General features: G+C 38.4%; 1 protein-coding gene across 2 annotated transcripts in view; it reads left to right on the forward strand.

Moving 5' to 3' along the window:
* Positions 1-16,815, forward strand: part of PPP2R5C (protein phosphatase 2 regulatory subunit B'gamma) — a gene marked incomplete at both ends in the record, with an annotated part of 71,994 nt that overhangs the window by 28,286 nt on the left and 26,893 nt on the right. The gene's annotated exons all lie outside the window — the stretch shown is intronic.

The raw sequence follows: 16,815 nt of genomic DNA on the forward strand, positions 1-16,815 counted from the left end.
CAAGGGAATATAACTGTGACTGCCTGAGCTGTAGCTTTTCCTTCTGCCCAAATCACCTTAATTTAATGATACCTTTTGGAATGGTAGAAGCTCCATCTTTTAAAGGTGCAAATCTGTTTTGCAAAAAAAAATGTGTGAAGCTGAACTATGTAATATTATAATGCTGAACCTTAGCAATCCTTTCTCTTGGTATGAAAAAAAGGTTCACACTGGTGAATCTGTTATCCCTTTGGTTGCTCAGATCAAATACGTAGTTGTGAAAGCGTATTTTAAGAAGCTTCTGAAATATCCTAAATGCAGTATTTTTGGTATGCATGATAATACACTAGTAAGGTTGAGGTTAAGGATTATTATGCTTGTGTGGTTTTTTTTTTGTTGTTGTTGTTGGTTTTGTTTTATTTAATGAGTGAAGAGTCAACTTTATTATAAGCAATTAAGAAAGTAGTATGAGATCATTTAGCATTTTTCAGAAGGCAAGAAATTAGGTGAGTGTCTGCTGTTATAGCCCAGAGGAATTTCTTTAGAGATCACCTCCTCCATCTGTACACATTACTTCATTCTTTTGTGAGCCACATATTGCTAGCTGCTCTGATGTAAGCAATACTGATTTGCCTCCCAAATGAACCCTACCAGAACAGTACTATGTATAATTAGTAATTAAAATGAACTGATAACTCTGACATATAATGACAAAGATTTACTGTTTGCCCCAATCCATGCTGTTGTTGTCCTTTTACATCACCTGTTGCAGTATAGGATTGATTTCCTATTAGAATTACTTCCTTTTGCAGTGTAAAGGTCAGGCCTAGTCCTTCATTCTGGAGCTGTTGTTAAGGTCAGGCCCTTGGCCTTGCCGTTGCCTCATTCGGGTTGCAGCTTTATCTTTGGTGTGTACCTCATCTCTCTGGATCCTGATATGTTGACTACCTGGCTTGAAGTCACTGTGGACTTGTTTGGCAAGCACTGACCTGTTGGCTGACCCTGATGGCTGTCATAAAAATGTGTTCTCCTTTCCTGGTTTGGTAGTATGAGGCTCTGCCCTTCGTCACAGTCAGACTGCTGGCAGTTGCCTGAGACCAGTGTGTGGAAATCAGGCCTGCAGAATATGACTTTGGACCTATTGTGGAAAACACCAAACACCAGGAGAGTACAGCCACAGAGTGAATGCACGTGGCACACGGCCCTTGGTCTCTTATTTGCTTATGCTGAAAGCCCTGGCTCAGGAGGGGTGTTTGGCCTGCTGGGGTGGTAAGCCCTTTGGTCATTCCACCTGCAGCAGGCTTTCCAGGAGATCCCAGTTGCGCTGTTGCTGCATTGATTATTCTAGAGTACAAAGATAGCATATGATGGACAGCAGAACTGCTCCTTATTGGTGCTCATGATGAGCTTAGCTCATCTGGGAACAAGCTAAAGCTAAGAAAATCACGATTTTATATAGACCAGCTGTCATGAGTATGGAGTAACTGCTGTGTTTTGTGATCCTGGGTAGAGACTTGTGTGCAAAGAAGAACAAGTAAAAATGGAGTAGATAAAGCAGCTGGTCTGTGTATGTTTTGCCAGGAGATGACATAGGGACAGCAGAGAAAAGGTGCAAGAGGAAAGCAAAGCAGGGTGGTATTTTCAAGGTGCTGCTTTCTCCTTATGGAGACCTTCTGGCAGCTAAAGCCCTAGGGTGATGGGAGTGGACTCAGAGCCTTGTTCCAGGTAATTGAGATGAGGCCTGGGGCAAGGAATTGGGCCTTCATCTCTGTACTTTAAGCAAAGAAAGCAGCTGTGAAAGCAATATAGATTAAGGCGAGCAGTTAACATTTGTCACTAGACTTCAGAGTTACCAGTTCATATTTACTGTGGAGCAGTCTTGCTGAAAGCTGTAGGTTACAATGTACAGATTGCACTCAGTAAATAAGGGATCTTGGTTCTTTCTGTAGGCAGATGTTTATTCATTTGAGAGGGGCACATTTTTTTTATTAGAAGTATAGTTGACTGCTCTAAAACAAACAAACAAACAAACAAACAAACAAACAAAAAAACCTAAATGTTGATAGAGAAAGCCCTAATGCCACTGCTTTTACAACTCAAGATGTGGACAGATATTTGAATAAAATATTGGCAAAAAATCTGATCTCTACTGGCAGAATTATTAGCAGAGTGTAGCAATTGCTTTAGTGGCCTAGTTGCTGACTGCTGCAGTTGGTAATGTTGTCTATTCATGCTTTTTCAAAATGATTTTCAAGATATTTTGCAAGACATGATGAAAGTTGTGTGGGAAGGAGGATGTGTACGCCCTGATCCTGTCAGCTCTCACTGAGCCTTCCTGTAGGCCATTGCCTGTTTCAGATATCTTGTCATCCATTCCCCTTTGCTTTCCCAGGGAGCAAAAAATTTTGAATTCTTGATGGGCTCAGATTTATTTAATTTCATCCAGATTTTGTAAAAAGTGCAGTAGTTAACTTTGCTTGTTCTTTACATGTGCTCCTTTTAATCTTGAACAAGGGATAATGGAAAGGAGTTTATATTCCATCTTCAGGTAATGCTTGTCTACAGCACATAACCAAAGATATAAGTGGTAATGTTATTTTGATGCAAACATCTGAGGATTTGGATGGGAAGCATCCTGCATTCCTGTAAAAGCCCAACGAAGACTACTGGTTCAGTTTGGTATTAACACAGTGTCGAGCACCTGTCGGTGCTTTCCGTAAGTTTGGACCACCTTAGGGCAACCAAGAGCACCCTCTCTATTGATGGGTGCATTTCTATTTTGTAATTTAGTACTTCAATATTGAAGGTCAAGTTCCTTTGACAAGGAGATGAAACAACTCCTAAGTGAGCTGCATAATGCATTTGAACCTGTGATATGCATTTTTTCTTAAAGGAGAACAGCACATTTATTTCATTTAAAAAAAAAAAAGGTTGTGTCTCTTTTTCCTGAAAATATAATTGGCCTGTAGATATTTGTCTATCAATACTTCCTGAAATATCGTGAGGGCTTTTACTTCTCAGGAGTTGTTTCTGAGCCTAAAAAAAAAAAAATCAATTTAGTAATGAATTAAATGGAAGTAGAGGCCAAAGCTCACACTTCAGCAGTAATGCAGGGTAAATTCAGCATGAAGAGCAGCGGCCATTAATCTCTCAATGTACAAAAGGAGGCTGAGAGAACTGGGTTTGCTGGCCTGAGGAAGGAAGGGCTGAGTAGTGATATTTTCTTCATCTGTCAGGAGGAGAGGGGATGGGGAAGCAGAGCCAAGCACTTCTCAGGGATGCACAGTGCTTGAGGAGAGGTGACAAATGCAAGCTGCAACATGAGAGATGGCCATTGAACACAAAGAAAGATCTTTTTCACCATGAAGGCATTTAAACTTGAGAACAAGACTGCAGAAGGGAGTGTGGAATCTCTGCTTAAAACAGGACCGGACAATGTGAGCAGTTCCATCTGTGTTTCAGTGCTTTGAGGGGAGATATTAGCCAAGTGGGAGCGAGGCTGCTACTTCTGTTGAAAGTCATGTGATGCTGTAATTCCTTGTTGCATGTAGCACAAAAAATGATTGGCCTTACTGTCACTTTAAAATTGATTTTTATATCTAAGTATACATATATACATTTTCAAATTCAAAGAGCAGTATTTCCCTTCAGTTATTAAAGCAGACTCCTTAATGTGTTTGATGCCATGTACCTTTTGGTAGTTTTACATCTGTAGTAACTCTGAATTTTGTGTGCTGCTTTAATGAAAACTATTATGATGTTTTATGATTCTCACTGTTTTTGCAAAGTACTAAAGATAGGAGCTGGAACTACTTGTATGATTAAAAATAGCACACAAAACCACTGCTTTGTTTGTTTCTTAATGCTCTGTTAGCTGCTCGGCGGTAGTCTAAAAGCTATGTGGCAGGTATGTGTTTTTAGAGAACATGGATAACTAAAATATCTTTTGAGTAAGCTAGAACTCATAAACATAACGTACGCAGTCAGCTTTAACTGGTTTGAGTTATGTTTATTTAAATATTAATACCCTTAATCCTTCAACACATTTGTATTTAGTACACATTCAGGGTACAATGAGTCTTTGTCGTCAGAGTAAAATCTTAGGAGGGAAGGTGCATAGATGAGTGCCTCTTAATCACTTTTGACAGAGATGCTTCCATCACACAAATGAACCATTGTGATTATTTTAGTGAATTTAAAATATACTGACAACTACTTCTGAAACTACAGGTATGTTTTTAGTTAGTGGAAATATTTGAAGGCCTTTCATACAGCAATCTTTCTTTCCTCACCTGCTAATCCAGTTAATGGGACTTCCCATGGTTGGCACTCACTTTCTGTCCTTTTCATGGGTCGTAAATATTTTTGGCTTTGGATCTTAGCTGAGGGAGCCAACTACAGTTGAATAATCTCAAGGTTTGAGCATGGGCAAGTTGTTTTGGCTGATAGCCACTCCTTCTCACTGAGCCACCCATGCTCTGATGTTGAGCCTCACTCCCGGAGTTCACAGTCATCCTTCTTGCTAAAAGTTTCCTGTATGCTCATAGTGTGTTTTTTGGCCAGTGCTGCTCCCTAGCATTGTGTAACCAGTGGTACACTGAAACCCACCTACCATTCTTTTTGAAAAGTGTTGCTTTGGAAGGGAACAAGTAGCAGTTCTCACATCTATAAGATATTGAGATGCATACTGCATCGGTTAGTATTAGGTAATTATCCAAGGACTGATATTTCATGTGACTGTTAGTGTTTTGCCTCTTATGATGGTTTTAGGAAGACATCCAGACATAGCCATTGTGCATAGCAGACATAGGCTGATGTGGTGGTTTTTTAAACTGCTGTTTCCTGAAGGAACTCATGGGAAGCATTTTTGATACTTGACCAAGAGCAGATCTAAAGGAGATTTGTTATTTATCATTCCTGCTGGGTTTAGCATGATGACATGCTTATTAACTCTTCACTTTGCACCCGTGGATATATTTTATCTTGTTGTTGCTCTTTCTCTGTATATTCTATATTTCTGTCATTGCTGCTGCACTTATTTTCTTTTCTTTGTCTAAATCTTTGTGTATGAAGTGTGCGTGTATAAACTAAGCTGCTGGAAACAATGAGAATGTCAAGTGTTCATGCTGCATTTAAAACCTCTCAGGGTACAATTGTATATGGAAAAAAAAGCCTTTAGAGGGGACTCTGTTGTACTAAAAATTCCATTAAATTAGAGGAAGAGTCATCTGATATTTTGGTTGCATTTATTGAGTCACGGTGTAATTTGTACTCCCTTCAAAGGAAGCAAAATTATGTCAGTGTAAGTACATACTGTCTGCAATTTTTATTCAGCCATCAAAATTCTTGCTTGGCGATTTTCATTTTAACATGAAAATTCAGTGCAATCATTTCTGAAAAAAATGTCCCTATTTCTGTTCAAAGCTTTTAATAATAATTTTAACTTCCGTTGAGTCAGCTAAACCCCTGTAACTACTGCTAGTTACTGAAACAGTATTGGAAACCATGTAGATCTAGTGGGCACCAGCAACGTTTAAGATACAGGAATACTTACATCTGTGCAGATAAGATGGTCCTCTCATGGTAGTGGCTTTTGCATTGAACCTTTATGCCTGACCAACACAACGTATAATGGTGCAAGTAGAATGTTGTCTGTGCTTGGCCTCAGCCCACATGCTGGGCTTTGAAGGCCACACAGTGGAGTTAAAGGGTGTCCTGAACGTGTGGTGCTTTAAAGCCAAATCTGCCTCTGTGCATACAGGTTGTGCAACAGCATTTTTACTGTCTGTCAATTAAGATTTCTTTTTTTTTAATGCAGTTAAAAGTAGGGGTGGGGGCTGACTGAACCATTATCAAAGGTGGAAGTGACAATTTTGTCAGGCTTCAGTGCTTTGATTTTCGTAATCGCTCTTGCTCCTGATAGGTGTCTGAATCTTATGAAGTAAATATTTTTGTTTTAAGTTAAAGATGAACTATGAAGCCTAGAAGATGCTAAAAGCTACCTAAAAAATTACTTGTTTTTTACTTTTTTTAGTTGATTGTAGCAGTCTACTCAGAAACACTTTCTATTTTGAGTAATTTTATGGAAGTTCTTTAACATATTTTTAAACTCAAGCCACCAAATATGTATTTTCACACAGGTTCTAGAAACAAATTTCTCCTTTTCTATTTAAAGTGAAGGCATGTCAATGTCAGTGCTGTTTCAGAGGTTTCCTATGTTCATTCACATACTGGAATGAAAATGGGCAAAATGATCAGAGCTTGAACTTCCATAAATAGATTAAGGAAAGATGTGTTATCTGCACTTTGAGTGAAATAGGTTTTCCTTCAAAGACGTACTCCAAAGGAACTGTAGTTTTAGCCTTTAGATTAATCTTTAGACCAAACCAACTTCTTCCTAGATCACTTCCTTTTGCTTCCACTTGCGTGTGATCTTCTATAGAAACTATCTGAAAATCCAAAATCTGACACAAGGGATCTTCTCTATTATTTTGTTGGTTTTTCTGGGGAGGTAGGGGGGAGGGGAGGTTTGTGTGCTGTTATTTATGTGCATGATATAAATATTTTGGTTTTGTTCCTTTCCCAGTAGGAAATTAAGGTCTTGCTGACCTTTCAATCAGAGTAAACATGAGGCTGAAGGCATTTTTTTGGAATGAATGTATTTGTCAATGTGAGGAAATGATGCCATATTATATAGTAGTGATTGTTTTGAATTGAGTTAAATGGAAAGTTCTTAAGCACCCATTACTAACGAAATGTGCAGGTGTATTATGTCTTCAATATCTGCCTGTCTTGAAACATGGTAATGTTGAAATCATGTATTTCGGTACATTTTCAGATGGACATAATTGGCTTTCTCTTACATGAATCAAAACTTCTTTTTCTAAAACATGAATTTTAGTTCCCAGCAGAGATCTGCTAGTAACTGTTGTTAGTATTTGAAGTAATTGTCGTTGGCTGTTGACATGGCAAGGAGTGGCTGCTAAGCAGGTTACTGACCTAGTTAGTCCTAAGGTTACTTTCCAAAACATTGCTGCTGTCACGCTTGGCTGTTTTTTTACCTGAGATGCATCACACAAGGTTCCTAAATTTCACAGGCATATGAAGCTAACAAAGTGTTGCTTATAGCAATAACAGGAAAGCTATTGAGTTGAACAGCAGAATTTTTAAGGAGTGCACTCAGTGGGACTTAGTATCTGTTGAAAGGTCCTTCAGAATCTCTGTTTGCATGCAGATTGAGTTACCTTCACTGTTGCAGCCCTTCCTATGGATAGACTTTTCAAAAAGACCTGCATTTTCCACATCCTATTTCTAATTTTGAAAATAGTGGAGCATTTGGAAAGCTCATTTAGATGTTTTACCAAGGAAGTTATGGGTGTGTTTGATTAATGTAAAAATAAACGTCAGCTTACGACAAAGTGGCGAATGCATGCAGCTGTATTTATGTTACAACTTACTAAACTTCTTACATGAAGTTACATTGCTTTGGAATGTGGAACTCTTTAAGCTTGGCTGTATAGAAAAACAGACCTTGGTCATGCTTTCTTACCTGTTATGTCATCTCTTTCTAAGCCAAAATGTAACCCAGCACTCTTCAGTAAATCTTACTCTATCTTGCTAGTACTTATTCTGAATTCCATCATTAAATTTATAGATTTTATCATTTAGAACTGCCTAATAGGAGACAAGCAGTAATCCAGGGTATAGCAAGTGGAACATTGAGAAGAAGAAGCAGGCTGATAGGCTGTTTAGGAAGTAGCCTAGGTATTTCATATTTTGGTGGTTGGTTGTGTATTGTGTTATATTAATGTAACTTAAATCTGGTTTCACCAATGTCCTTGACAGTAACTCTTCATTTTTTCAGAGAGTTCTCATATATAAAAACTCTTACCTTTAATTAAATGCAGTTGTTGCATAATAAGCCTGTTTCTGCAGAACTTCAGTTTATTATACTACAGAAGGTGGACACAAGGTTAGTTGCATCTTGTGAAGTACACGTAAGAGCTAGGAAATAGAGGATTTTCCCATATGTTACTAGTAAGGGCTTTGTGTTTAAAATGGGTGTTGCTGTCATATTAACTGTGTGAGTGCCCCAAAGCTCTGACAGCTCTTTATCTCTTTGGTTTCCTTCTTCCCTTGTTAAGATGAAGATTTTTTCTTTTTTTCTTTTTCCCTTCCACTGTCTGCTTGATTTTACTTGCTGTCATTTTTCTCCCTAATTTTCAGGTGGATTTTTTATTTCATTAGTTCAAGCCCATTTCTGCTTGTTACACTTGTCATTTCCTGTATAAGCATTCCTGTGTTTTTTTCTCTTCATGGTACGTTGCCTTTCAAGTATTTATGCACTTGTGATTTCTTCTCTATAATTTTTACTATGTTCTAATCTAGGCTAAAAAGGCTAATTTCAGTTAGATTTGAATTACTTGTCTGTTCTCAAAGTGCTTTTATGTTTTTTAATTTTGTGAGATTTCAAAGAAAATGGTGGATTTGAGATAACGTTCTTTTTCAAGCAGGACTTTAGAAGCAGGGTGATTTTGTTCCACTTCTGAAAAGTCATTGCATAATGAGGTGTGGAGCTTACTTGCTGTTTATCCAGTTTTCTCATCGATAGTTATTATGTGCACCTGTAAAAGATGTTGCTGGAAGTCATTTCAGAGTCCCAGATTGTTTAATATTTAAAATTGTGCCAGACAGCATAGAATGATAGCAAGCTTTTTTTCTACTTGATTACAAGTTGAAATCCTTAATCTCCCATTTAAAATCTTTGGTGGTGAAATGCCATTGTGTAAAGTTTCTCCATCATCCAAACCACAGTTCAGTCTCACTGTTACTGCTGCCACCAGCAACCTCCTTCAGCTCTGGCTCTCCAAAGACTGCGGCTTTCACAGTGCATGAGTGCTGTGAAGCACCTGTTCTGAGCTTTGCTGACAATGCTTGCACTTCTCAGGACTTTCTGGCTCTCTTAAGCTTATTAAGCCATGATGGTTTCTTGTGTTTAAAAAAAAACACAAGTTGGGTTGTTTTTTTTTTGGTAGGGTAGGGAGGGAGGAAGGATTTGCAGTTAGTAGTCTGATAGCTTGTTTAATTCTAGCAGTCCTTAGTGCGTTTTCTTCCCACTAAATAGGAGGCTGTAGTCTTTCAAAAAAAGGAAAATCACGCAATCCAGTGAGAAGCCTTTCATTTGAGTAAAGAGATTTCTTTATTTAGAAACACAAAACTTAAAATACTCTTAATGACTTCAGGCATCTTTCTCCTCCTATCTCCTCCATCCAATGTCTGTTCTATAAGATTAAGACTAGTTTCAGACACAAATATCAGAGATGGAATCACTTGAAATAAAAAGTGGACTGTTTTTAATCCAGATAGCAGATCAGCATAGAAGCAAAGCCAGTGCTATTGCTTTACTGGAAAAATAAAGCTGGATTTTCTCAGATTTTAACAAAACTAAAATAAAAATACATCATTTGAACATCCAGAAGTTTGAACTACTTGAAAATGAAGCACAACTTGCTTTTGAATTGTAGCTAGAAGATGTGCCACATGTATGTTATTTCAAGCATTGTTTTTAAACTTCATATATAGAAAAATACTTATGTTTTGGGTGCCAATTTTGTTCAATTGCATTATGGAATGTGGAACAGCAGTAGTAAGGAGCAGTGCAGTTCCAAAGACGGAAACCAGTTACGCATTTCTGTTACCTGGAGAACAGCCAGAAGGTATTGATGGCAGCAGCTCAGTTCCTTGAAGGCAGAGAGGAGTGGAAATACCCGCTGCTTACAGCTCCTTCTCATTTCTCTCCTGGAATGCTCCTGAGAACCGTGATGCTGCATAAAAGCAGCTGACCCACAGTAGGTCATGCTTGTGAAGTTTCAGGCTGCTGCACGAGTTCATTTCAGATCAGTTCATCAGTTCAGATGGAATGCATCCATCTTTTGGTCTCAGCTCACCTTCTTATTGACCTAGAACAAAACAACTATATTAGCTATTCAGACTATCAAAGCGGTTTATTGTTTGCCTTGCAGAAGAGCCTGTAATTTTAATTATTGAGCAGGAGTTGCTGGAGAGTGATGGGCTTTGTTGTTCTGGTCAGGCTGAATGTTCATCCAACCTTCAGCATCCTGTTTCTGACAGGGAATGTGTTCTTGAAAAAGAAAGGAAAAAAACTTGAGAACTTCTCAATAGGAATGTACACAAGTATAATGCATGGTAATTGCAGTAGGACCTCAAACTTGACAGAAGGAGTTGTAATAAGACTCAACTGCAGTTCTTTTATGACACTGAATGTACCTTTTATGTTCAGCAGTGAGATAGAAGTTTGTTTGTTTTCTGTGCCTCTTACTATTTTTCTCTGTATGTCATGCTCTCTTGAATTTAATACAAGTACTGTGTTTTTCCTCGAGTGTTCCTGTGGCTTTGATCACTGTGGTCATTTTTATTATATGAAATGTCTCTATTGTCCTCTCTCAAAACAAACAAACAAACAAACAAAACCCCAATACTTCTATAGGATCAGTAGAGTTCCACATAAAGCATTTCAGTGTTGATATTTTGTGTGTTTTTTCAATCCTCTGTATGCATCATAATATCTTGCTTGTTTTCAAGTAATCTGCAGCAGAACTCCCACTCCCAAGGCTGCTAGTTAATGTATGAAACATATTGCATATTATATGTAATTATAGCAATTTCTTGCATTCCTTAAGTGTATTTTGAAAGGCTGCTAGAAGTAATAGCATTAATTAAACTTTCCATGCATGAACTGGAAAATTTCCTCCCAAACCCCTTATTTCTATTATCACCTATTAAGGTAAAACACTGTTATCTAGGGGAGTTACATCTCTTAGTGTTAATTAGTTCTGTCATGTTTTCAGTAAAATCTGCTGAAGAAAATCAAAGAGAACTGTAATGAGTATGACAAGTAATAGAAATGCAGAGAAAGTTGTGTAATCTGAAGAAGTATTCCTTGATTGAGACTTGAACAGTAATTTAATCATTTCAAAATCAGGTGGATACTTTAAATTGAACTTGATCAAATGTTAGACAGGCTTTTGTTATCTTGCCATTTTTCTATGATTCTTTAAGATTTGATCACTAGTTCTGGAAAAAAATGATAATTTTATTAAAGCTGTATTCATTTTCTCATGTTCTGCAATCCCTCTGCCTGCATGTCTAGCAACTTCCATTTCCTTCACTCTGCATGTTAAACGCTGCTTATTCTTTGAACAAAGTGCTGTCATGGTAATATTAGCTGAAATGGCTGTGGAAAAAATGGTTGTGGGAAGATAGCAAACTCCTCACATTGAAGCACAGCAGTGCAGATTGCAAAGCTCTACTAACACTGCTAATGCTGCTTGCTTTTCTAATAACATCCAATTTAAATGATGCTAATAATTGCTTTTGATTGCTGGAAGGGGCTGCATTGTGTTAACAGTATGCTTTGTGGTATATGCTAGGAGCACCCTAATTTACAGTTAAATGTCATTTCTCCGTGTCATTTAAAAGCTGTAGCCCTTCATTAGATGTGAAGGCACGTTTGATAAGATTTCCCATCTACCAGCAAGCAGGAGTTGGCGAGAACTTCTGCTCTACACATTTGTCCTAAGGAAACAGTTACTTTCAGCAGGTTTGCTTTGAACAGTCCATTCTCTGCAGTCTTGCAGTTCATGAATGTCATGCAATATTGCATGGATGTCTGGGCTCTTAGAAACCTAACTTCAGTATTAGTTTTCATTTTTCTTTTTCCCATTCTCTTTTAACACAGGTAGAGTTTATTGTTTTATGAAATTGAGAAAATCGGGACTTGTTAGCATGCAGTGATGTTTTAGTTCTTGGAGGGAGCTGTGCTACCTCTTAAGAAGTCACCTCTTCTGATGAAGTTGTAACTTACAGCCCCTGGTTGCAGAATGGTGTCACAGACCAGCTGAGGAGCAGTCAGGAACGAGGGGAGGACAGTTACCAGTGGGAGCACTTGACATGAATTCAGTTACTGTGGTTTTGCAGTAATTGTTGCTGAAGAAATACCTGGAGCTTCCAAGCAGTTTGTTTTCATTCATAGAACTCTGTTTCAAATTTTGGCTTTCACAGTTGATTGTCTGTGCTCTGCCAAGACTCTTGGTAACTGTCCTGGCAGCTGAGCACCTTGCCTCTGAGTGTGATCCTGGTGTATTCAGTCTGATATGTAAAAGCCTATGCCAGTTGTACAGTGAAAGGAAGATATTTTATACTCATCAGTGAGTTTGTCTGGCAAGGCCACAGTCTGAGGTGGTGTTGAGCATTTTAAATGGAGTAGATAATTCAGAATCAATACCATTAAATATAAAGAGGCAGAGCCTGCCAGTCTGTATGCTGGGTAAGTCAATGCAGCAATTACCCAGGGACTGAAATGAGGGAAGAGGTGAAATACCTGAAAAGGAAAGAAGGCTGATCCTTAGGAATCTGAGGCTTATCTTGCAATCATAATACTGACTTCTGGGGATACCTTTTGTGATGTGTTAGGAGTTGTTTCACAAGAAGAGTAATGGGATAAATAATGCCGATTTTGGCATAAAATCTGCCATTACAGTATTTGTTTGTGTAAATCTGGTGTCAGGAATTGCTGGAAATCAAGATCATTCTTATGATTTGCTTTGTGATTCTGGAAAGCTATGTTCCCATTATATTAGCAGACCAGAAACAGTATTTAATAAAATACAGTTACTGGTAAGGGTGGATGATATCAGTGTTATAACTAGAAACAAAACTTGTTGGTATTGAACAAAAGTGATACAAACTGCAAGTGTGGAGTGGCTCAGTGAATAGCACAAAATGTCAATTTTGGCATAATCATAAGGAATAGCTTTTGAATAGCCACAGCCTTCCCAGTCTTTGAGGAGTGCTCAAAGAGCTGCTTGGTTCTAAAAATAAAATAAAATTAATATTAAAACTACCTAATAACACTCCCTTTAGATGTCTGTTAACCTGAACAGCTAAAATTTGGAGGTTATCAACTAATTGAAGTGGAAGCTGATGGACAAGTCACCAGGCAGTGAACTGAAAGCACACGTCCCTGGCTGGCACAGGGCTTCAGATTAAAGACTTTTTCAGGATTCTTCTGCTGCTACACGTGCATTCTCTTCACAAAAATCATGGTCTAATCATGATGGTTTCTTGGTCACCTTCGGTAATCATTGTTATACTGAAATCATCATTTCAAATCTTAAAAGTAGGGATGGTCTCAACTTGACAACAAATGCTCTGGATGAGCACCATGAGAGATTTGAGGTCAAGAAATTGAAAGCTATGGTAGAGCACATGTGAGGGTAAACAACTGTTTATAGGTATAACTGAAATACTTAAAATATTTTAGCCAATTCAAAGTAAGGTGGTGAGATAGGTGGCTTGCCTTCTGGGAGTATTTCTTGACCCGCTTAGTTGTCAGTCTTTTGTCTCAGAGATGAGTGGTAATTATAGCTTTAATGCTTCCTCTCCTTTCAGGTGATTGTAATTGTGTGTCTGTCTGTTCCTTCTAAGATTGTGGTCTCTGGTTAGGCTCTGGATTTTGTGTAGTACAGCATAGTATCCCTAAGTGAGATCATGTTGCTATGCTTCAGGCCAAATCACTTTCCATTTTACAGTTAATTTGGAAAAGGTAACCTCTCTAACCACTCTGTGTCTTGTTTGCAAATTCAAGTCATACAGGCTATTCTATTAAATATTCTTCCCAGGAGGAAATATTCATTAGTGTAGTTTTTAATCTAAATAGACTAAAACATATGTATTAAGATGCAGTTTGTGTGGCTTCAAGTACCTTAAAGTCACTTGCTACACTTTACAGAGCTTCTATTTTATTTGTTAGAAAGTTGATGACCTCTTATCACCTCCATTCTAATTCTTGAACTCTTCGCTATCTGATGCTGAAGTCTGTAACCAGTAATGGTGTATGTACCCTGACTTTTTGTTATTGTTCTGTATGCTCTTTGGTGCTGTTTCCCTACAGATTTTCTCATCTGGTTGGAGTTTCTTTGGAGCACTTCAGAGCAATTTAGTGTATGTAGCTAAGAGAGAAAAGCCATTTTAGACCGGTACATCATAAAGGCTTATTATAGCAAAAGTACTTTTGAAAGCAACTTCTTTTTGAGAAGGAAGAGGCCACTCTAGCTTGCTGTCTTAATGATAAGTTTGTCAAGTGTTTAAAGCAGAGCTACTCATTGTAGTACCTGACCAACAGGGCTGCAGGCGTTGATCGCGGTCCGACATTCAGTTCATTAGTTTGCATGTGCGTGTGGTAGGTGTGTGTTTATGTTCAGTAGTACCACTTGAAATCCATTGTTTGACAAAGGCTCATTTCACTTGTGTTTAAGGAAGTCTTTGCATTCTGCACTTAGGGAAAATAAAGGCCATCAGCTGGAATAAGCAGAAGTAGGCAATCTAGTTTTATTTTGCCTTTTGTCATGCTATTTATGACTCAGCGGTTCATATCCAACAATAATTAAAATCAAGAAGTTGTCATGCAAAAACAAAATGTTATGCTGCTAATTTAAGAAGGATTTCTGTCTTAAACTTGTTGCCGTGGTTATTAGACCATTTTAATTGGATCTGGATTTTTGCTGCTGTCAAAATATGGTACTGTTTTCTTTACATCTCACCAATTACTTAAGTGTTCGTTAATTATTGAAGGTTAATGTCCAGATTGCCCAAAGCGTTTGCTGGATGTACTGAACCATAATGTCACACATTGATCATTTTAATTACTCATGGGATTACTTAGGCAAACAGGCACATGCAGAATTTTGTAGCATCTAGTAAAAATTGGTAGGTAAAAACTTGAGAGAATAAAGGTGTCCTTGTCAAATAGTGAAAATACACTGCACAAAGCACTGTGTTAAGGCAATCTTTGTCTCAAAAGGTTAAAAGTAAATTAGTGTAAGAGTGTTACAGATAGGGAAACGGAGTTACCAAAAGATACAAATATTCTCATTGTCTGGCTTGGTTAGTTGGTTTGTTTCGGGATATCTTGAAGCCAGTCTCAGTTGCATTCAGTATCTATGAAGTATATGGAATAGGTATTAAAGAAAAGAGGAATTTAATAAAGTAGATCTGCGCACACCTGAGAAGAGTCAGTTTAAATGTGAGGAGCAGTAAAATAAAACAACTGCAAAAGTGTTCAGAAATATAAATACATGGACTGGCTTCACAGGTCAAAGATACTCCAGGAAACAAGAAGGCGGAGGGTGAGCGGGAGGGCGGGGGAAGGGAGGGACGAGGGACGAGGAAGTTGGACAGAAAGAAGTAAATGCTTTCAAGACTGGAGTCTTGGAAGGAAGACGGAGGAGTAGAAATGTTACTGGTCCTATTAGTTAATTCATTTCATTAACTGCACCTGAATCATGATAAATTAAACAGTGTCAAACCAACAGGTTACTCATTTTGATTGGCTTGTTATTTTTTTCGTATTTTATATTCAACTTGGTAAGAACTGACAATGTTATTTCCTCAAATGTTTTTTGAGTATATCAACTCCTGGCTTATGTTTGGTGATTGTTATCTTAGAAGACCGGTGTTCAATCATATAATCATTAAGGGTAGAAAAGACCACATCTAATTAGAACATCCAACTGTCCACTTATCACTAATATTGCTCACTAAACCTTGTCTCTCAATACAGCATCTAAATGTTTCTTGAACACCCTCCAGGATAGTGACTCCATCACTTCCCTGGGCGGCCCCTTTGAGTCCCTGACCACTCTTTTGGAGAAGCAGTTTTTCCTAATGTTCAATCTGAACCTCTCCTGGTACAACTTGAGGCTATTCTCTCTAGTCCTATTGCTAGTTACACAGGAGAAGAGGCCAACCCCTACCTCACCATATCCTCTTTTTGGGTAGTTTTAGAAGGCAGTAAGATCTCCCCAGACCTCCTTTCCTCAAGACTAAACAATCCCAGTTCCATCAGCTGCGCCTCATAAGGCCTACGCTCCAGACCCCTCATGGCTTCATTGCCCTTCTCTGGATCTGCTCTAGAGCCTCAATATCTTTCTTGTGGTGAGGAGCCCAAAAGTGAACACAGCACTCAAAGTGCAGCCTCACCGGTGCAAAGTACAGAGGGACAATCACCTCCCTGCTCCTTCTGGCTGCACTGTTTCTAATTCAAGTCAGGATGCTGTTGTCCTTCTTGGATCATGTTCAGTCAAGCATCAACCAGTGCCCCCAGGTCCTTTTCAGTTTTCTGGCCACTCTGCCCGAGGCTTGTAGCATTGCCTGGGGTTGTGGCCAAAGTGCAGGACTTGGTGTTTGGTCCTGTTAAACTCTGTCCCATATGCCTCGTCCCACCTATCCAGCCTATCCCTATCCCTCTCTGTGTAGGGCCTTCCTGAGCTCAGACAGATGGACTCTTCCTTCCAACTTGATGTCGTCTGCAGATTTAGAGACAGTGCACCATGTTGCAGAGCTGGCTACAGTTACTTAAATGAACTCCTGTAAATGCTTCAAAAGGTTGCTAATGCAAGTCTTTCTCTTGCACATGTAGAACGTTCAAATTAGTGTTACAAATTGGCAAAATAGATGCACTTAGCATCTTCAGCTACTCCAATTTCTTTAAAAGTTTTTTTTGTGCTTTGAAGTTTAAACAGTTGGTTTATGCTTATTATGTGTTTATTGCGGTCTCATGTTGTAGGAATGCTTGATGGAGAAATGGAATTTGTTAGGTGATGAGTCTGAAGTTGAAAAGGTGGCTCATTGGTTTCATCTGTTAATAACTGAAAATCCACCAATGCATTTCTTAATACTCAAAGTTTTTCTGCAGATGCAACCTAATATTTTGTACGCAAATAGAGCTCTTTGGGAAATTCCCTGAGGCATTTTTTT

The sequence above is a fragment of the Tetrao urogallus genome (assembly GCF_951394365.1).
Source record: "Tetrao urogallus genome assembly, chromosome: 6".
Classification (NCBI taxonomy): domain Eukaryota; kingdom Metazoa; phylum Chordata; class Aves; order Galliformes; family Phasianidae; genus Tetrao; species Tetrao urogallus.